Source organism: Lampetra planeri, chromosome 29 (assembly GCF_965212315.1).
Source record: "Lampetra planeri chromosome 29, kcLamPlan1.2.h2, whole genome shotgun sequence".
Lineage (NCBI taxonomy): Eukaryota > Metazoa > Chordata > Hyperoartia > Petromyzontiformes > Petromyzontidae > Lampetra > Lampetra planeri.
This window is the reverse complement of record NC_136135.1, coordinates 5,751,054-5,773,324: the sequence shown is the minus strand read 5'-3', so window position 1 is coordinate 5,773,324 and position 22,271 is coordinate 5,751,054.

Below are 22,271 nucleotides of genomic sequence, written 5' to 3'. Positions count from 1 at the left end.
GTGTGTACCGATTAGCATGGTTGGCTACATATGGTGTGAAAAAAGATCAACATACAGTACATACAGATCTAACCCTGAGCTGGATTCCTGGCCATGACTAACATCAGTGGTGGGGTGATATTTGAACCAATCCTTGGCCCCTCCATCACCAACCAACACAGACCAGCGCTGTGAATTATTTTCAGGCGTCTCCCACAACACGGCATGAGGAGAACTTAATCCAGCAGTGGATTGACAAAAGGCCGTAAATAATTACGAAGTGTTAATTACGTAAATGCTGATGCAATGCACGTTAACTCCACGTAGAAAACGTAAAACTTACCGTGCAATCCTAATATTGACCTCAGAATCCAGAGAATGGAAGTAAAATCCACGTTTCATATTCTCACCATTGGAACCTCATTTGCCAGTAAAAAATATGATAATTGTTTTTTTACCCTTCTATCTGGCAACAAAACTGACACCTTTTTTTACAAGGAGTCATGTTTGCATAGACCACAATACCTGCAGCCATAATGCAAACAAAAAACATAATTCTGATAATATATGCACTGTCCTGTGAGACTAGGCTCTAAGGAAAGCTGTCTCGGGTGTGGACCAATCAACTTCAAGGACAGTGCATATATTATCAAAGTTATGTTTTTTGTTTGCATTATGGCTGCAGGTATTGTGGTCTATGCAAACATGACTCCTTGTAAAAAATGTGTCAATTTTGTTGCCAGATAGAAGGGTAAAAAAACAATTATCATTTCATATTCTTTTGCGCCATTTGCAAGGTTTATACAACCGCAGTGGCCAATTAACGCCGATATATTAAACTTCAGATTTTATTATTATCATCATTACAGCACGTCTTCACGTGGCTGGTGCATTTTCCAGTCTGAGAAGTGGTGTGGAGAAGGGGGTGGGGGTGTTTAGAGAGGGGCTCGGTTCTTAGATAAAGCGAGAGTTGCATCGCTATGGCTCGATTTGTACTTGACTCTGGACGTTCTTGAGCTTGCGTGGAACCCAATTTAACGGCACTCCTGCTTACGCCCCCCCCCGCTCATGTAATCGTCGATGCAAGGGGGAAAAAATGCATTTAAGACCAAGGTCCTCGAGCACAGCACGCCACATTGTGTCAATAATTTCCGACAAGTGCTTCGTAATGGCCGTTGCAAATGTGTACGCTCATGTGGCCGATGATGGCAAAGCATGGTGCTCATGTTTATAATTTTTGTTCAGTTTTGTTCATAATGCTTAGATGTTAGTCGTGCAACCTCACCCCTTCTTTTCCCCTCGGTCGGATTGGTGCTTCGTGGGTTTGATCTGAAATCAAACGAGAAAACCTCTTGACAGCTCTTTCCACAGTGCTCTCCATTTACCTTGACAAGCACCAATTTGGTATCAAACTATCAATATGCAACGGGCTGTCGGCGTAAAATGTAGTGTAGCTGTACCCACTACGCACAACAGTATTGACACGGTTGTGTTTTTTGAAGATTAACTTTTTTTCTACTTTGTAATTTGACCGGGAGCTAAACAATGCCAACCATTAAAATTTGTATCATCAATGCAAAAAACATGTATTTTGATACTAATAGGGTTTTTCCCTTTTTTTTCTAGCAACAAAAGCTGTCAGTTTTGTTGCCAGAAAAAAAAGGGGAAACACCCTATTAGTATATTTTGGTACTGGCAAAAGAGGTCCCATGATGTATATTGATGTACACGAACAAAATGTGATGGAAATGCCTGTGGTGCAGTTCTGGGGAACAGGAAAAAATGGAATTCACTTGGGATTGCCTAATTAATGTAAATTATTATTGCGAAGAAATTAATTGTAATACAGCACTGTATTGTGTACTACTGTCCGCAATCACTTACGTTCAGAATTAATGTATTTTAAATCCCTCGATACCGTACAGGCCCGAAATAAATGTGCACATACACAATCTTCAGTCCTGTATGTAGCAATTACCCACATATATAATTGCACGGAGTGCATACGTGCATTATGTACAATTACACAGTATGTGCACATAATTAAATGCACATTGTGTTCCAAGTATACGAAACATTGCATATGTAGAGCGTGCACACATTTTATTGATGCAGACGCTTTTTTTTTCGTGCCACGTTCTGTGTTGTGAATTTTGACTCTTGTATCTCGTTAGTCAGACTGGGCTTACACCACGTGCTCTCGGAATTCACACTCAATGTTAAGGTTAGCCAATATTTTTTTTAAAGTAGTTTTTTTTAAACTCTCCTTTGATCTCGTTCCCATATGTTTTTTTTCTCAACACACGTACTTTTTCAATTCATCCATTGCACACCACCCCCAAGCATCCACAGCGTGTTAGTATTAAATTATTCGAAAGACCCATATACTTTATAAATACCGTCTGTTCTACTATAACGCGGTGGTTGCGTTGCTGATGAACACCGCGTTATGGAAAAATCACGTTCTAGTAAAATTATAATCTATGATATAGGGTAAAGCGCAGTCCACGATAACGCGTGAGATGCGTATGCAGGGTGAACAAAGACCGAGGCGCGTGGGTAGCATCTAGACGATCCAGCAGCATCCCAATGCCTTGTGTGACGCTACCCACAGGCGACCGCGTATCCCTACTCGCGCGCCGTAGTTCCGTTCACTCGATCGCGTTATATCCAATTCGCATCCGCGTTATATATAGATTTTTTCAAAAGGGGCCGTCCATAAATGACGTAACGCGACTTTAGACGATTTTTGACTCCCACCCCCCCTTCGTCACACGGCGTCACAAACAGTCAGACCCCCCCTCAAATATGACGTCACAAAGCTCTGCCCCCCCCCCCAAAAAACATGCTTCAAATCGCTTTAAACTATTGTCATTGTAGTGCGTATTTAATTTGGCGCTGCGCTCTGATGTTGTAGGAGAAACATTTATTAAAAAGTATATTTAATTAAGTAGAAAGTGCTGTCTATATTTATTTAAAGTTGCGCATTTTTACGTGACGTCACACATCGTCACAAATGTCTGACCCCCCCGCCCCCTAGGTGCGTGACGTCATTTATGGACGGCCCCAAAATGCTGTTTCCCAATACATTCATCGCGGCGTTATAGGATAACGCACACTGCGCGTGTGCGCCGCTTGAAACGTGGCCACGCATTCTCCTTTGTTTGACTTGCATCCCACTGGGATTTTTGCACACAGCGTTGGTGTACGGTGTTTTTTTTTCTGAAATATTTTGCTGTCTTTTCTTGGATTTTCTGTTTGCACTTAGTCACATATTCACTTTAAGATGTTTTTTGGTCATGTTTTTGTTTTTTTGTTTGTTGCGGTTGCACCCGATTCAAGAGCCGAACGGCTCACAGGGCTATATCTAATAAATGAACTTGAACTTGAACTTTCACCGCTGCGCGCCGCCGCATTTTGATGCGCGATTGAATGAGAACGGTACTCGCGCGTGTGCGTGCCACGTTGCCAGCGTTGGAGACGTTTTACAGGTGCCCCCCACTCGAGGATTATGCTCGCTCCAATCGCACTGCGCCTGCATCCGAGGCGAAGTGTGCTGCAATTTCACCGTGGGGGAGCGGGTGCGAGGGGTCTGGGTGGGAAGAAAAAAAAATCTATAAGGGCAAAGTGGCTGTCTTGGCAATAGCCCCGTCATTTCCACCACCGCCTGTTGCATTGGCAACGGCTGTTCCAGAATGTGTGCGCAATATGCAACTGCAGTACGCAGCAATTTGCCACACACACACACTGTATATGATTACACAGAGTGCATTCACAGCGGTACAGTACGAGTATCTCTGCTGCTGCTGTGTGTTGGAATCCTCAAAAAGAGAGGGCCACATTTTGAAGAAAAAGAGACACCAACGTAGCGAGTCAAAAAGGATCAAAGGGGTTAAACAAAAGCTCGCATGTAAAGCCTCTCGGTGTGTGTGTGGGGGGGGGAGGCAACTGGGGCCAGCCCTGTGAAGTGACGATTATCGCGCCGTGTGATGCATTGATGCGTTGGGCGGTGACCGTTGTGATGCTCTAATTTGGTGTCGGGGGATGGGAAGTGCCTGGGTGGCGTCTGCCGGCCGGGCCAGCCAGCCCTCAAACAACGCAGCAGATGGTTTCAACAGTGGGCAGGTGGGAAGGTCAACACACTCCCCCGCCCCCCCACCGCCGTTTCCTGGCAAGAGAAGAAAAAAAACATGAAAAACTTATCAGGGACCCGTGCCCCATACCTCCGATGGTCGATGTCGCTGGTAATGCGTCCAAGAACGTCGGGATGTTGCAATGTATGAGGTGAGGGAGGATGTGGAATAAAACATTTTAGCAAATGGGGTTTAAAAAAAACGAAATCAGGGCCTACTTCGTCATTCAGCGGACTCCTAATGTGTAAAACGAGATGTGAGAAGGAAAATTGTGTGAAGCAGAATCCAACGTTGGCACGCACAGAGGAATGTCATCGTGACGTCAAATTATGAATTGGATTTGTTTTAACGTACGTGCTGTGTTTATAAGAATGCTATGTACAGCCTTCATCTTGGTATTTTTTTTTTTACATTTGAAAATGAAATATGTCCGTATGTAAAGTTTTCCCCGACAAAGATGTGATAAATTTCAACATGCTCACAATGAAAGGCATTAATTGGCCATACATGTCCCATAAAGGCACTCTCTATTCCCTGCATGTTTCTCTTGAATTTACGTCGCAATTTTAAGGTAAAAAAAATTATTGTTGCACTATAAACTACGACTATTTGTAGCATACCATCTGTAGCACATATGCAACTTTGTAATGCTGGTAGAAGCTCGCTTGTGAGTTAAATCATTATTACATTGTATAACATTTTTACATGTCATCATCATAATCATCAGTCATTTTTAATTCACTGCTCGATGAAGGAAGGTCTCCCTACATCTTCAACATCCCTGATGGTCTCGAGATACCACAATCCAACTTGGTCCTGCGATTGAGGTGATCTCATTGGCTCGATCTTTGCACTGGCCGTTCGTCACCTTCAGTTATGAGTTTGTCATCAGTCTCATCCATTGGCATCTCATAGGTTCTGGATTTGTGTCCTGCCCAAATCCACTTACGTATTAAACAGTCCATATGAGCTATGGGGCCGTCCATGAATGACGTCACGCGATTTTTGACGATTTTTGACCCCCCCCCCCCCTTCGTCACACGGCGTCACAAAAAGTCAGACCCCCCCCTCAAATATGACGTCACAAAGCTCTGCCACCACCCCCCCCCCCCAAAAAAAAATATAAAACATGCTTCAAATCGCTTTAAACTATTGTCATTGTTTTGCGTATTTAATGTGGCGCTGCACTCTGATGTTGTAGGAGAAAACATGTATTAAAAAGTATATTTAATTAAGTAGAACGTGTTGTCTATATTTATTTAAAGTTTGCGCATTTTGATGTGACGTCACATTTCTCAAACCCCCCCCCCCCCTCACACATCGTCACAAATGTCTGACCCCCCCCTTAGATGTGTGACGTCATTTATGGACGACCCCTTTATCCTGAGGTCAACTTTGCAGCTTTCCTTTTTGAGCTCTTTTAAATATTTCCTCCAGTTAATTTCTATTGGAGGTTATAATGACCATGTAGTCAGCAAATTTGTTAGTTAATGTTTCCACATGAATATTTATGCATTTTTTTGTTATAAAATATAGTTTTAGGAAAATATCCTAAAACTTCATCCTATTATATGTGGTTTATCCACAGGTCTTTACTGACCCACTCTCCCCTTTTCAGAAGCAGATCTATACACTTATCTAGGCCAAAGGTGGTCTGGAAATTGAAAGTAAAAAAAAGATAGGGCACTAAATTAATAAATCAAACATTCAACATATTTTATCTGGTAAATATCAATGAAAGACAGATTTTCGGGGGCCTCAAGTACAGGAACTATGCAATTTGTTTTTTTTTACCAGGTAAGGCCCAATGAGCTCAGAAGCAACTTGGTTACATATGATAGCTCAACGAAGTGGCTTATCATGTGGAAGTTTATAGCAGCAAAATACTCTAAACGCGTGTTCTATGTGGAGGGAAACACCGGACGACCAGGAGAAAAATCCACGCGACCACGGAGTAAACATGCAAACTCCAAATGTAGAGGCATCAGAGTGGAGATCGAACCCACGACCGCCTGTATACCACCATGGCACCCCACTGTGGTGAGATGTGGCGGCCACACCTACCCTGGCCACAGGGTACGTGTGACTGTCTGGCAGATGGAGCTTGCGCAACATGCACGCACGCATCGCATAGCGTCATTAAAGCAATGCAATAGCAATGCAGCGGTCCAGCTTATTTCTGTATTCCGCAATTACTTCATGTACATAAAAACAACATCCAAGAACACCATAGCCTTAAAAAGAAAATATACAATGGGTGACGTTTCAGGCAATGGGCATTCTTCATCGCACAAGATGTGCCATTTGTGCACGTGCACCGCAGCCTACGCAGCATCACCAAATAATGTGTATGTATGTATGTTGAACTTCTTTCACGCCGTACGTAGCTAACCGTGCTTATCGGAAGTGCGGGGGAAGGACAACAAACTAAACACAAAAAGCAGTCTCATGTTCAGTAGTAAATTCATCTTATTATCCGCATTGTATCTGTGCTTTTTTTCTCTCTTGCAAGACCAAGGAAGCCTATGACTGTCAGAATGAAATGCGGGAAAACTCGCAGATGAGAAGATCCGCAAAGTTTTTTTCCCCACGGATGAGAGGGAGTTCTGCATTTAACTTCAGACGATCACAATCAATAGGGGTGCAGCTCAGCGCAAGCTGATCATTCCCCTATTGGTTGCACTGAAATTGTATGGTGTGCCTTTAAGTATATTTTTTGCTGGAGAACTGTCATCATCATCACGATCCATGGGGCAGACATCCCGTAGATGTCCACTGCACATTTCGTCATTTGTTTCCACTTTCCTCTGTCTTGTGCCAATATGCTAAAGTAGTGCCACATTTTTGGCACCAATCTCTTACGTTGTCAAGCGAGACTGCAGTTTGGTTTATTAAAAAAAAAATCTCACGATTTATGCAATTTAAATATTATTCTATGGAAGTTTGTAAACTGTAATGCTTCTGGTTTATGATAATGTACCATCTATCAAAAGTTTTGGCTACTTATTCTACAATGTTGCTGAAAATAAAATAAGTCATAATAACGTAAAAATAAGTTATGACCAAAAACAAGTTTTAAATATAAATATTGGAAACTGTCTCAATAATTATCCTTTCTCAAAGTGCTATTTTCCCAGAGCTAAAAGGTTTGGCCCCTGCCAACTTCCAGAAAACGTGTAATGACTGCTACTTAAGATTAAGTACGATTTTGTGTACGTTATATATATATATGAAAGGTAACTTTGCAACAAAATGTTGCTTTCAGCCGTATTGATCGTCGCCTCTTAAAGAACAAGTCGCAGCTCTCTTCGGTCTAACCAATCACACGAGGGCGTTGCAGCGTTCCCACGGCCACTTGAGAGCCCACGTGCCTGCTTCGTGAACCTGGCACACGTGGGCCAAGGGTGAACTTCCCACGGTAGCCTGCAAGCTGGACCTGGGCCACACAGCCATGGTCGTTGTCTGTTGATAAAATTAGCTAAGGTAGCTTTCCCGCTTCAATCAATCAATATATTATTTTTTTACACACCAATATCGCCATAAATAAAGTAGGCATAACTGCACATTGCAACTGAATGGCGAACGGACGGCACGGAGCAACAGAAATGAAAAAAATAAATCCACCACGCTTTTTGCCCTACCTCAGACGTGGTCACAATGCCATGGGGGTCGCCATATAAATGACCACACATATCCTGCGTAGGTCAACTTGTTTATTTGCTTATGTTTTTCTCGAAGGCTTAACATTAATTTAAGTCTGTATATGATGAGAACACCCATCAAAAACAGAAAAAAGGTATGATGCTTTTAAAAGAATAGAGTTTAGCTTTGGGATAACCGGAGTTAAATCAAGTACGGAGGGACATGAGCAGAGGGGTTGTGGATAGAGGAGAGGGGCTGACCCAACGGGACTCACATTGGGACGAGACCCGAACTGCCCCGGGGCTGTTCCTTAACGTTCCAGAATGGCCCAGCTTGGCTCGTGTGACAACACAGGCTTTCAAAAGCACTCAAGTTACCCGAGTGTGGGAGCATGCGTGTGAGTACATCACTGTGTTTTGGAAGTAAAACTCAACTTTTTAATGTTTCTGACACCCATGATTGGTATTGGTTACAGCATGAGGTAGTTATGCAAGTGGATTATTGGGCAAGTAAGAAAGCACGTGGGTGTGTGGGTACATAGGCCAACAAGTAGATTTGCAGCAGGTAGGAGAGGAAAGACATGGAATATGTACTTTGCTGTGCTACCAGGCACGAAGCATACAAGCCATATATTATTATTGTAATTTCAATGCAATAAAGTATTGTACAGTAATACCTGCTCTATATTTGAAAATATATTTGCTTTGGCTGCAAAATATGGCCACATAGCAACAACAGAACACACGAAACTAATTTCCAAACAAGTTGTGATTCCTGGAACATTCAGTGTCCACGGAGCAATATATTATTTCAAGAAAAGTAAAAATGTTCACACGAGTTGCTTCCCCCCCCCCCCCCCGAAATTGAACACGAATAAAAAAGCAATGACAATGGGTTGATACGTAGAATCAATAATCAATCATAAATAACGACAATTTATAGCCCTCTGAATTCCATTACAATTATATTGAGGGAGAGAGAAAAAAAGATGAACACATGGCAGGTTGAAAGTAATTCAACCTGGTGAAGAAACACATCGCTAGAGGGGATGGTGGCCAATGATCAGAACAATAACGGAGTGGCAACCGAGAGGGCACGTCTATCGAGGAGATGGAGCGATTAAATTAGCCCGTATGCACGTGCCAGGTGGATTATTAATTCGCAGGACGGTGATAGACGGTGGAGGCTTTGGGGAGACCCTCATCCAGCCGTGGATTGATGATGGCTGATGACAATGTCAAACCACTGGCAGACGTCGGCCATTGTTTGACCATATTTGACCGTATTGGCCAGTGCAGTTTGGTGAGGTAGGAGGGGGCCTCATGGTCTGTTGAGATAAAACTTGCCGCTGATATTACCTGCGGATGGTTCATAGTGCAGCGTTGCTCATCACAGCACCACCACACCACCCAGCAGGAACAGTGCCAAATTAACGTAACGTCGCTTGTGCGTTTTTATTTGATTGTTAACCACACCAACAAAAAAAAATCGCTAAGAAGGAATGCCACATTACATTTTTTTGCGATTCGCCATGCAAATAGTCTCCATTCGCTGTTCTCTGCTGTATATCTGCAGCTATATTTGTGTGCACCAAAGGTGGTTCGTGTAAGCCACGTGGAATAATGCAAGGTTAAAAACTACTGGGACGTGCAGCATGGATATTACATCGTGTACTAGTACTCTTGATCGCACGATATACCCCTCCCCCCCCCCACACACCTACAAACCCCAATGCCCAATTTTCTCCCCCCACCTACTCTGGAGATCACAGGGTTCGTTGTGAACATGTGGTGCATCACAGGGAGTCATAGGAAGCTAGAGTTAATAACCTGACATCTTTGCCACGAAGGAAGCCATTGTGTCAATGCGTCTTCACCGTTTGCTATTTGTGTTGGTGCAATACTCTGCGGGAAGAATAGAATCTTTCTGAGGAAGGGTGCTAACATTTGAACAGCATATTGGCAGTAGGGTAGCACAGTGGAAATCTGTGTGCCTCACAGCAAGAAAGCCCCTGGGTTCGAATCCCAACTCAGCCACCTTTCTTAGTGTGCCACGGTGGCGAGATGTTAACTACCTCGCCTGGTATACAGGATGTCGTAGGTTCGACCCTGACGCCTGTATTTTTAGAGTTAGAATTTTCTCCCTGTGGTCGCATGGATTTTTTTTCCGGGTCTTCCGGGTTTTCCCTCCACATTTAGAAACATGCGTTTTGAGTATTTAGCTGCTATACATTTCCACTTGATAAGCCACTTCGTTGAGATATCATTTGTGGCCAGGTCGCTTCTGAAAAAGAGCTAAGTAGCTCAGTGGGCCTTGCCTGGCAAAATAATAAAAATCTTTCTGTGTGGAGTTTGTATGTTCTGTGGGTTCTTGGGTTTCTCCCATAGCTAAAAAAAATCCCCACAATGTCATTGGTATTGGCCAAACATCCAATGCTGGAGAATTACCTGGAAATTACTAAGTTTGGATTACACACAGCCGAATGGCCTCTACCGCAAAAAGTTTGGCAGGACTCTCCTGAACAGGAGTCTCAAAATCAGCAAAGGCTTTCCTGGGTAAACAAGCAGAATGATAAACTAATACATAATACGTTTCAACAGAGCAGTGTAATGCCCGCAATGGCTACTCCACTCCGACACCGTCACGTAAATGATTACAGTCCTTTTTTTCAATACGCTGCTGGACGCAGGCCTTTCCCATGCTGTGTTGCTTGTGGGGGCGTGGTTTGACCATACTTCACCATGTTGATCAGGGCAGGTTTGTGAATGGGGATGGGGAGGCACGAGGATCAGGTCAGTTATCACTCGTAACTAATCTCAGCTATGGGAGGAAACCAAACTATTTTCTCCTGAAAAAAAGGAAAAGGTTTCACCCCTTTCTGGCAATAGAACAGGAGGTGTTAGGATGTTCAAACACCAAATAGATATCCTTTTGCAAGGAATCAAGTCTGCGTTAACCACACATCCTTTTGGTGAGCATGCACATAAACATGCTCTGATAATATAAATATTTGCATTGTCTTTGAAACTGATTGGCCTACACCAGAGACAGCTTTCTTTATGGCCTAGTCTCACCAGTGCCAGACCAGAGAACACCAAAAGGCAAACAATACAAAGACAGTGCACGAATCAGAGCATTTATAACTCAGGGTGAGCAGCAAATATCATGGGAACTGTTTTTGCCAGCATCAAAAACCATTCTTATTTTTCATACTTGTATACTGATATAAAGGTCCCATGATATCTGCTCACCTCGTTAGTTACATAGTGTTTTTAAAGAAGGACTTAAAAGGCCAACATCTATACACGTATACATAGACATAGAGAGACCCTTGCCTGCATACTGCCTCTGGGCATAAATAATAGTTTGAGAATGTTAAGGAAGCACCTTGGACATTTTTCAAGTTATGAATGATTATTCCCACAGACATAGGCTTCTTTGGTCTTATGCTGTCCATCCTGAAAAACATGCTTAAAACACAAAGAAATGTCTTGTTGCTCATGCAACACATCATGCAGAAAATAACACACGTATTTGATTGAAATATTATTTTGGTGCCACATTTGCGAGATGTTAACTACAGGCCGTGGGTGTGATCTCGACCCTGACACCTGTATATTTGGAGTTTACATGTTCTCCCCATGGTCACGTGGATTTTTATCCAGGTCTTACGGTGTTTCCCTCCACATTTAGAATGAACATGCGTTTAGAGTATTTGGCTGCTTTAACTGAACACGTGATAAGCTACTTCGTTGAGCTATCATTTGTGGCCAAGCTGCATCTGAAAACAGCTATATAGCTCAGTGGGCCTTACTTGGCAAAAACAATTGTTTACTTAAGTTTATTTAAATTGGCCAAATATCACAGAGCAACATTTTCATAGAAGTCATAATGGAATGTATTTACCCAGAAAAGCCTCGAAGAGACTGAAGGCTCTTTTTCATAAGGTCTCGCATTGGGATGAGTGGCCAATTCCATTCATGAGTGGCATGTGGGTGAATTACAAAGTACTCAGAGAAAACAAACACATGGGGAGGTAACACTCAAAGCTCCAAAAATTAACTAGGCTCAAAAATACATTGTCGTGTTGCCATCTTCCAGTTAACTCACAGCCAAATCTTCAATGCCTGCTATTCCCAGACAGTGTCCTGTCCCAAAATTAACCAGGCTGAATTCTGCTTAGCTTCTGAAATTTACAAGATTGGACACATTCACGGTGATTTAGCTCTGCTGGAGTGAATAATAAAGCATCACTGATTTTCAAATTTAGTTATAAAATTATCCTGATCTAAACAATAATGGAAAAAGTAGGAATCATACAAACTGGACAAACAACTAAATTCAACAACCGAACAATATCACGCAATTAAGAACACCTGAATGAAATTGGCTTGAGCACCGAATGAATAAAAAAAGATTGTTGGATAAATTTAATGACCCCAGACAAAATTGTGCCACTTGGCAATAGCTACCAATCTGCGCGTGCTCACATTGTCCCATGCAGTTCTCCACATACTTTATATTTCAACAATGAACCTAATATCATGCTGTGCCTAGCCTCCAGTGAAGCCTTCAAATTGTGCGTTGCCCACAGTAACACTGCAGCAAGCATCCAGCCCACGGAGCCTTGTCTTGCAATGTTGCCAAAGGTGAGGTGAGCTGTGCAGAGTCAGTGCGGTCTTTCAAATGTTGCCCCGTGGAAGAATGTCGGAGCAACAGACTGGCTGCGAAAAGGCTCATCCACAAAATGTCTGAGCGGCTCTCTGACAGATAGAATACAATGAGCCCAGTGTGGCTACATTTGTGACTGCATGAACGAAAATAATGCAAGGCAGATTATGGGTTCAGATAAATTACAAAAGAGGACAAGAGGGGAATGGGAAAAATATGGTTGAGAATATATTATTAAAGCTGGTAAATCAAGGAGCTTAGGATGCAGCCAGCTCAGTAGTGATGCAAAACCAATTGCTTTGGCAGAAATGATTCATCGCAAACAAAATTAGCTAAAACTATATTTATCATCCCCTGCAAGTTGATTGGCAGCAAAGTAGGTTAATGATAACGATGGCTGCTACAATTATAGCTGTGACGATGGAAGCGGTATTGGTGGTGATTTTTTGCATTGATGATTTTGAAGTAGGTTGCTGTTGCAGGAAACGACGATGATGATTTTACATCGATGATTGCAATGGGATTATATGTGCAGGTGTTATTAAAGATGTAATTTGCAATAATGTGCAAGTTTTTTTTTATGACAATTATCACTTATTCGGCTGTGATTGTCACCATATAGATGTGTGTACACACTGCTCCATGAAATTGTTGCTAAGGCTAGCATTAACATGCATGCCTGCTAAGCCAGTAAATAGATGTGCCTGTAACCCTTTGTCATTTGGCTGACAGATGATTCAATAGACGGCAGGTGCTGTGCTGGTCCTGATACCCAGGAAACAAAGGGACAGCCCTTTTGTTTGCTGGCTTAGTTTAGGACAAGGCACGTGTCTGCAATAAAGCTGGATTCAGTGTGGCTTACGACCCAGAGCCACAAAATGATCTCATTAATCTTTTCTGTGGCACGCGCGGGTGGCTACAGGCAGATATATTGCCAGCAGAGCATTAAAGTTTAAGGACCCGGCATTGGAAGTTTGCAGGCTTTACATTTTCCAACGATGTGGGTTATTTAGCATGCCACAATACTGCACAAGTGGGATACATTTGGTAAAAATATTGCAATAGCCCGGTACGTTTGTGCGCAACACTGTTTCAGTAACGTGCTGTGCAGTGCATTGTTTTCACATCTCTGGAAATACTTTTACAGATGCCAGAATTAAAATTAAATTTCTTTGCGCAAATAAATTAAGTGGAGAGTTTGCACACGTACACGTAAATTATTATGAACGCAATCTGCGTGCACATCATTTAATTTCCTCGTCCTTTTCAAACTGAAATAATGAGGGTGAAAAAAATATAAAGTGGGATAAGAACTACGGCTTGATTTGTAGTGATGCATTGAAGCGCCACAGTGTAGATTAATTGTACCACATTTAAATTTGTTTAATGATTTGGGCAGAAAAATATAATGATGTTAATTATTGTACATGCTATAAATCCATTGTTGCTTGTTTAAAACGCCATTGAGTTCAGCGCCACCATGTATCGTCCAATTATACCAATATTTAGGAACTTATTCATTCAATTTGCACAGTTTACATTGGCATTGTATCTTTTAAATAATAATAGGGGCATCAGGGGTTGGTTCAAAAATGATACCACGGTCTTTGAGTTCAAGGTTTTTCTGCTGCAATTATTAACCCGTGGCATTTTTTTCTTTGTCCCACTGTCGCTGACGACGCATACAAAATGTACTCTTGAAGACCATCAATGCACGTGTGGACTTTTAAAGATGCCCGAACTCTGTCGGTGAGCTGAGCCTTTGGTGGTCAAATGCTGTTCTGCCTGAAATACGCATTCTTGTCCCCTACCACCTGAGAAAGTGAAAATTCAAAGCGACGCTGCTGTTCATAATCAACGTTTTTGGGTTTAGATCGCGTTGTTTATAAATGTGTTGTAACCCTCCACCACCCGACACGGCCAATCAGTAAAAAAAGTGTCACGTTGACAAAAGACAAATAGTTCACTGTTTTAGCCCACCGGTGTGTTGAAGCGTGAAACCACAACATTTACTATTTGGGTACGACGTTTCGCTGGTAATTGCATCCACGTTTTTACTGATTGGCCGTGTCCGGTGGTGGAGGGTTACGCCACATTTATAAATAACGCGATCTAAACCCAAAAACGTTGATTATGAATAATATTGGTCGCGAAAGCCTACGTGTTAAACGGCGCTGCTGTGTTCTGCACTGCTCATTGTTCCTGCATTGCAGCATGCACAACGAATAGGCAGATAGCCAGATGAATAAGCTAATAGGTGGGAAACTGGACGGATGGACGTGCGATTAGATGGATGGGTACAGCACATTTTCATCGTTGAACAATGCGTGATGAATCGCGCACGTCTGTCACATACACGAGCGCGCACACGGATTCGCTCACCGATGGCAGCTTCAATTGACTGGGCTATATTTCATTTCGCTTTTGTGGATCTCGGAGAGCTGATGGGCAGCCTTCCCGTGAGCCACACGCGCGTCCGTGGGCTTTGCTGTGTACGTGGAATGAGTTATGGAGAGCATCCCTGCCTCTGCTGCAGTCAGCTCATTCTCTGACCATAAATGCCATGATGCATTTCTTGCACACAAATGCACGTTTTGTCCTATTTGCAAAGCAAATGGGTTATGGAACCCTTTTTTCACCGTAATATGTTTTTGTTTTTGTCGTCATTGGTATCCTCAATACAAGCACGGTGCTATGTTTAAGTTGGTATCGCGTTTCGTTGGCAAAGCACTGGTTGTAAAATGTAATATCACATGTGCAACTTTGCAGTTCTGCTGTCCTGGTCCACCAATGTACAGATACATGTGTTACACATTCACGATTTAAATGTGACTGAAGAATATAGTGCATTGAATAGCAATGAAGTCAGTGCTTTAATAAGGCCCAGTGACGAGAGCTCACTCATTGCATTGAATTAATGTGTGTAAACGCAGAGGTGTGTTTGCTGGCAAGTAAAAGTGTATATTTGCCTTGCAATTATAGGCGTGTAAATGTAGCATGTTATTTAATGTGTGATGTTGAACTTCATTCATGCCACCTTTGGCAATCCATTATTCCATTAATCACAGTGTACATGTTGTTTCGTAAAACTATCATGCCTTTCAAAGAGCTGTTTTGTTTCATAATTAAATAAAATAACATGAAATATATCTGCTGTTGCAAAAATTCTGTAGGGATGCAGAGGTGAAGGCGCTGACATTATGCCAGAAAGTGAAGTTTATCTTGTGAAAGCTTTTGACTTAGTTGTATTTTTCAGCAAAACAAAAAGAGATACCTATTTTTCACATACACACACACACAAGCACTTTTGCTTTTATCAATGACTCCTCAGGCTGAGTGGTGATTTCCTTTATGGATGTGTGAAGATCTAATCACAGTGTCCATTTGATTAACGAATGGAGCAGGGCACTAAAGCCTTCAATTGTTCCCTATGAATCGCCGGCCCGGCTGTTGTAGCTGCTATCTGTGGCTCATTTATTTTATTTTTAAGAGCCTTTATTTTCCAGTTCACCCATTACATCCCATCATTATCCAATATCCCACAAATCAGCACACCGAGACAAGAAATGTGATACGAGGGTTTGGGGAAAATTTACACTAAAAGCCGGAATGCATTTCTATATTGCAAATGGCAATAATTAAAAAAATAATCCAGCACATAGTGAGAAAATGTGGATCTTAAATTGTTGGTTTTTAGGCAATGAATTTGCACATCAGAATAATTCTGTCCTCTATTTTGTTAAGTGGCTAAAGTATTGTTGTCGTGTTATACACACAACATATATCATAAATATACTCAATCTAATATAAAATGCAGGAGGATAGAAGATGATAAATTGAAGCACAAAGGGCCTATGCTATATTTTATATTAAATATGTTCTTGTGTTGGCGATAAAGGAACATCACCACTTGGTTAATAACTGTGAAAGGCATTTTAAAAATAGCTTTCAAAAAACAAGTCCGGTTGTTTTCCCTCAATCCACATGTCTAGTTTTTTTTTTACAATCAGTTAAGCAGAAAAAAGTTCTGTCAACTTCCATAGCTCGCAGATTTGATACCCGGCTATTCCATTTGTGCTTTTTGTAGCTGCATTCATTACTTTCAACATTGGGATGCTTTTGCACATGTCAGCTGCAATATGTGGTGCAGAAGGTTGGTTGAGAATTGAGGAAACGTCTTTAGATGGGACAAAACCAATACAAAATGCCATCTTCTTCAACACTAGCACCGCAGTTGTAGAAGAAACAGATGGGATAATGCCCGATGTTTGTTGCGGATAAGTGACTGCTTTTTGTTGTCACGTGTGTCTCCTTTAGCAGACACAAAAAGAACTAACAAAAGGGTCGGTCAGTCACGTGTCGTGATGGTCCGCTAATCACGCAGAACTTCAACTCACTCTCGGGACTTTTTTGTTCGAATATTTATGATGATGTAGATGCTCACCCCGAGCCCTCATTACTTTGATAGTGCATTGTCTTTGAGCTTTACCCCTTTTGGCGTCCTCTGGTCGAGCACCAATTGGGTCGAGGCTCAAAAGAAAGCCGTCCCTGGTGTGGACCAATCAGTTTCAAGGACAATGCATATATTATCATATTATGTTTTTTGTTTGCATTTTGACTGCAAGTATTGTGGTTAATGCAGACATGAATCCTTGTCAAAATGTTTCAGTTTTGTTGCCAGAAAAAAGGGGAAAACCCCTATTATTATATTTTGGTACTGGCAAAGGAGGTCTAATGATGTAGATGCTCACCCCGAGCCCTCATTACTTTGATAGCGCATTGTCTTTGAGCTGTACGCCTTTTGGCGTCCTCTGGTCGAGCACCAATTGAGTCGAAGCTCAAAAGAAAGCCGTCCCTTGGTGTGGACCAATCAGTTTCAAGGACAATGCATATATTATCATAGTATGTTTTTTTTGCATTTTGACTGCAAGTATTGTGGTTAATGCAAACATGAATCCTCGTAAAAAAATTTCAGTTTTGTTGCCAGAAAAAAGGGGAAAAACCCTATTATTATATTTTGGTACTGGCAAAGGAGGTCTAATGATTTATGGAGTATGTTTGTAATGGTCGTATATTTACTGTGCATTTTTTTTCGCGTAAATGAGGGGATAAACATTCAAAGAATGTACATATATTTGAATGAGTTGTTAATCTGGTCTCTAAGGCTTTGCATACATTTTGCTCAAATATCTTATCTTGACGTTCTACAGACTAACAAACAAAAACCCAGGCAAAGCCCTTCAAATGCAATAGGATGATCAGGGATAACTCAAATTACATTAACCGATAACACCTTCATATATAGAGGACCGTAGGTTTTTGGCAATAGTTGGTACTCTTTCTTGTGGCTTCCTTCCTAATTGTCTATGATTCCTCCTACCTCTCAGTCGCTGTCTCCCAACAAGAGTGAGCGAATATTGTGCGCACCGCAAGTCCAAGTAATAATAATTATGATTTAAATAGTGGGTAAATAGCCCAATTATTGGCTTCACCTGAACATGTCATGCAGATTGTCTGGAAACCTAGGCAGTAAGCCATTCGGATTGTCTGACATTTCATGAAGAGTGCATGAATTGTTTAAGTAATTTTTCACTTTCCTGATTGTTTTAATGGAGTATCCATGTGACTGTGATGACGGGGGATTGATGCTGTCAGTGGTAACACAGAGGAGGCTATAGACAGGCGTAGACCAACTCCTTTACTTCACACAAGGCTGAACAAACTGCACAATAAAACACCCACCATCATTGCCGTGATCTATCGACAGCTGGATGAAGGCTTCATCAACCCATCTCCCGCAGTCTCGACCTGTAACACTCCATCTGGCTGTCACACAAGAGCTGATTTCATCTCTCCATCCCTATGGTGGACAGCCTCTCAGCTGCGTTTCCCCAATCCATTAGTCCCGACCACCAACTATCATCAACTCCATCACCCCCACCAAAGTGCACTAAAACTATTAAAGTCCACGAAAAAGACCAGAAAGGTGCACACTTAGACATGCATTGAGAAAGACAAAGAAAAACATGGCTTAGAGCACATAAAACCTGTATTAATATTCCAGATTTGAAGCTTTCGTGACTGCAAGGATTCATACTCTAAGATTTTTTCGGTAAAGTCACGTAGGTAAAAAATAAGATTAAAAGTTAATAAAAGTAATAATAGAAATAAAAAAATAATAAATAATTCCTCACTTGATGCAGTAATTTTAGCTGTGACGGTCCCACCTGATGACGGAGACTTGTGTTGCCTCCGAAACGTCGTGATTTATTATTTTATTTTATTTCCATTATTACTTTTATAAACTTTTAATTTTATTTTTTACCTACGTGACTTTACCGAAAAAACCGAAGAGTCTGTATTAATATTGCACGTTGCCCTGCCAGTACCCTAAAATATCTTGACTGCAATATTGGGAGAATTACATCCTCAAGGTGACCCTTGACTTTGTTCTGCAATTCCATGTAACTACAGCGCTATCTACAGATATCTCATCAAGCACCAAATGAAGCAGCACTCCAACCCACACCACGCGTCCCTTTGCCATCCTGTTTAATAATCCATGGACTCACGCTGGAAGAATTTCGGCTGCGAGTGCTGATGCTTTTCCTGTGTTTGCGGCTCAGAATGTGATCACATCTTGGCGATTCATCACAGCCCTGGCATTGCAAATTAATGAAGGACGTTAGCTGGATTAGGTGCCCAGCACCGATTTCAGTTCACAATTGTGCTTATAGTGCACGTTATATGCAGTGGCGGTTAATAATTAATGCAACCTGCTATATTTACAAGGTCAAAATATCAATTGGTATTGCGGACATGGTGCAATAACTTTGGTTTTTGGAAATTTGTGTAATTTTTCACGTGAAAGTGCGCTCTGTTTTGATGTATTCAGTTACTTGTATCAGCCCAGAAGACCTTTATGCAAAGAGATGATCAAATCTAAGAGCGAAATGAAACTAGATAGCCGGCACCTTTAATATGGAAATGACTGTGCGCACGTGCATATTCATGTTATTCTCTTCCCGTACTCTACGGTTTCATCTCAAAAAGCCAAGTGTAGGTGAGCCTGTCATGGGGGTTCGAGGTGGATATGGTCATTCATGGACAAAGTGATAAGAATGTGGTGTTCTTTTGCATTTAAGTGAATCACTGGAATGAACACAATGTACTTTTCACAGACATGTCCAATGAAAATTAGTGCCGCATTGAATTTGTGTATTCTCAGTTCTATTGGACGGCAATTCATTTTATTGTTGATCCAATATGACATTTATAATACATTTATATTTCTACATTTCACAGTTTAATTTTCATCTGCTGTATTGATGAAATTGCCTTCATGACTAATTATGAGTGGCAGCGTATTGCAGTGGTAACACTTGTGCCTTGCAGCAACAAAGGTCCTGGGTTCGAATCCCAACTAGGGCATGTTTTCCTGCGGAGTTTGCATCTTCTTCTCCTGTTAGGCTTGGCTGTCTTTTTTTGTTTTCAGTTTCCGCCCACAGCAAAAAAGGACGATGTAAATGGTATTGGCAAAGCATCCTAATGTTGAAAAATTGTTACCAATTTTTTTACTTTTATAAAAAAAAAATCAACCTTTTTTTAATTCACTTTATTTTAAATTTTTATTATTTTATTGTTATTCTTTTTTCTTCTATCTACGTGACTTTACCGAAAGAACCATAGAGCATAGAATATTGCCTCCAAATTACCCAATTGAGATTATACACATCAACATTGCCACTGACTGTGAAAAGTTGTCGGGACCCTCCTGAAACAGTCTTGAGTGAAGGTTTCCCTGGGTAACGGGGTGTAGTAGTAATAACATTTAAACATCCATTGTGGGAAGCAGGTATCACTAAGTATAATGATGCTTGAATGATGCTTCATCTAGTCGAAGGTCTATGACAATGAAGCACATACTAACAACGCAAGGTGAAGCCAAATATGAAAAGTTGTTCAATAGAATGTCAGGCCTTTATCTCAACATGTCTTAAATGTTGATATCTTTTTTCCCCTGGTTTTGTGTTGTCAGTGTCAATATTTTACACTATTTTTTGTGAGAATCGTACAATTTAGAAAAATGTGTATATGTATCATTATGCATTCCCGACTTTTTTAAAATAGAGAACCAATACATTTCAAATTCATTTTGGCTCTTCTCATATTATAGAATTGTTAATAAGAGAGAAAAAATATTTCTGCAAATGATGTGAAAGGATGTGCTGCCTGACCTCTACTATATAAAAGTGTATTTGGATTTTAATTAGCTCCATCCAAAATGAATCATGTCTTGGTAACCTCGGGCAAAACTGTACTTTTTGAAATAAATTTCATGCTACACTTGACCAGAAATAATATTCAGCCTTCACATTATAAATTCCACCAAATTTGTATCGGTATATTAAAATACTATTCATGGTGCTCAGATAGCTTCGCATTCCCTGATGTCTGTTAGTGTCACGTTCTGAGAGTAAAAACTGGAGACTGCCCAACTGTGTCACGTGATCAGAGATCGTTAGGTATTGCAGCAAATAGAACATATCACACGATTGTGTTTTTTTATTATTAAAGCTGTCACTCAATTTTTTTTATAAATAAGCATTGCATTACACGTTTTAAAATGGTTACCATATATAACTATGGATGTATTCATCCACTGAGACCGAGACCATGCTTCTCGGTATCACAAGATGACAACTGCTGACCGATGCCTCTCTGTTGACTGAGGCAGTGCAATGTATTATTTGTAAGGTGGATTCCCGATTTTCAAATGTCACTGGCCATTTCCATGCCTGACGCACAGTCCAATGTCATTGTGCACGTGCAGCTATGGTCCCCTTAGGATTTTTGTGTTGTTGCCGTTTTCATCACCAGTGTGGCATTCATGGTGGACAGCTGGCAGTGACCGTGGCGTTACAAAAACCTTTGCGTATCTAAATTATAACAATTTTTTTTCGAGAGATACGGCCGTTGCTGTTGTACTATATTTTGTTGTTTTATATCGACAGTGATTATGTGACGTCAGCAGTTATTTACTTATTATTTACTTACCCTAAAATGACAACGGCTTCCTTCACAACCCTGGTCAGACAGACAGCCTATAAGATGCCCTGACATGGCAGAAGCCCGCTGCAGGCATCTTGACAGCGTCAGCTCGTCCGATTTCTGATTGCCTGCACGCCTGTCTGAGTACATTTACTTCCACAGTAGGGTTCTATTTAACACTGGTTAACACTTTCCGTGACACACACCACACGCACAGAAAACAGCTGTTGCCTTTTTAATTGCCACAGTTCTGAACGTAACAAATGGTTTGCGTGATACCGCGTTCGCAGTTGTGCTCGCACACGCATAACGAAAACTCAACACATCTATCAATAACACCCAGCCTGCAGTCACGAAAGCTTTAAGTCAAGATTTAAGAAGAAGGTATTTAATAGGTGGCGTTTTGGGAAGTGGTCATTCTTCCTAGCAGAGATATCTTCATGGCAGTGAGAGAGAGAGGCATGATCTCTCTGCTACGAAGGGCCATTGCCTGAAAATTGTCATCTATGATATTTTATTTCCACTGAATGGCAGTGTTATCACAATTGTATGTTTTTGGAGAAGCAACAAATACATGCAAAGATAATTACAAATTATAATCTCATGAAGTAAAATAACCGTGACTTTTTTTGTTAATTATGTCATATAACACATAAGTAATCAATCCAGATAATGAAGCTAATCATTCTTACAATTTTTCTTCTTCTATCACCAGTGCATTGCTCATAACACATTCACATTCAAAAGCGTTTATTTTCTATGGTTTACGTTGAAAAACAAAAAGGTAATGCTTGA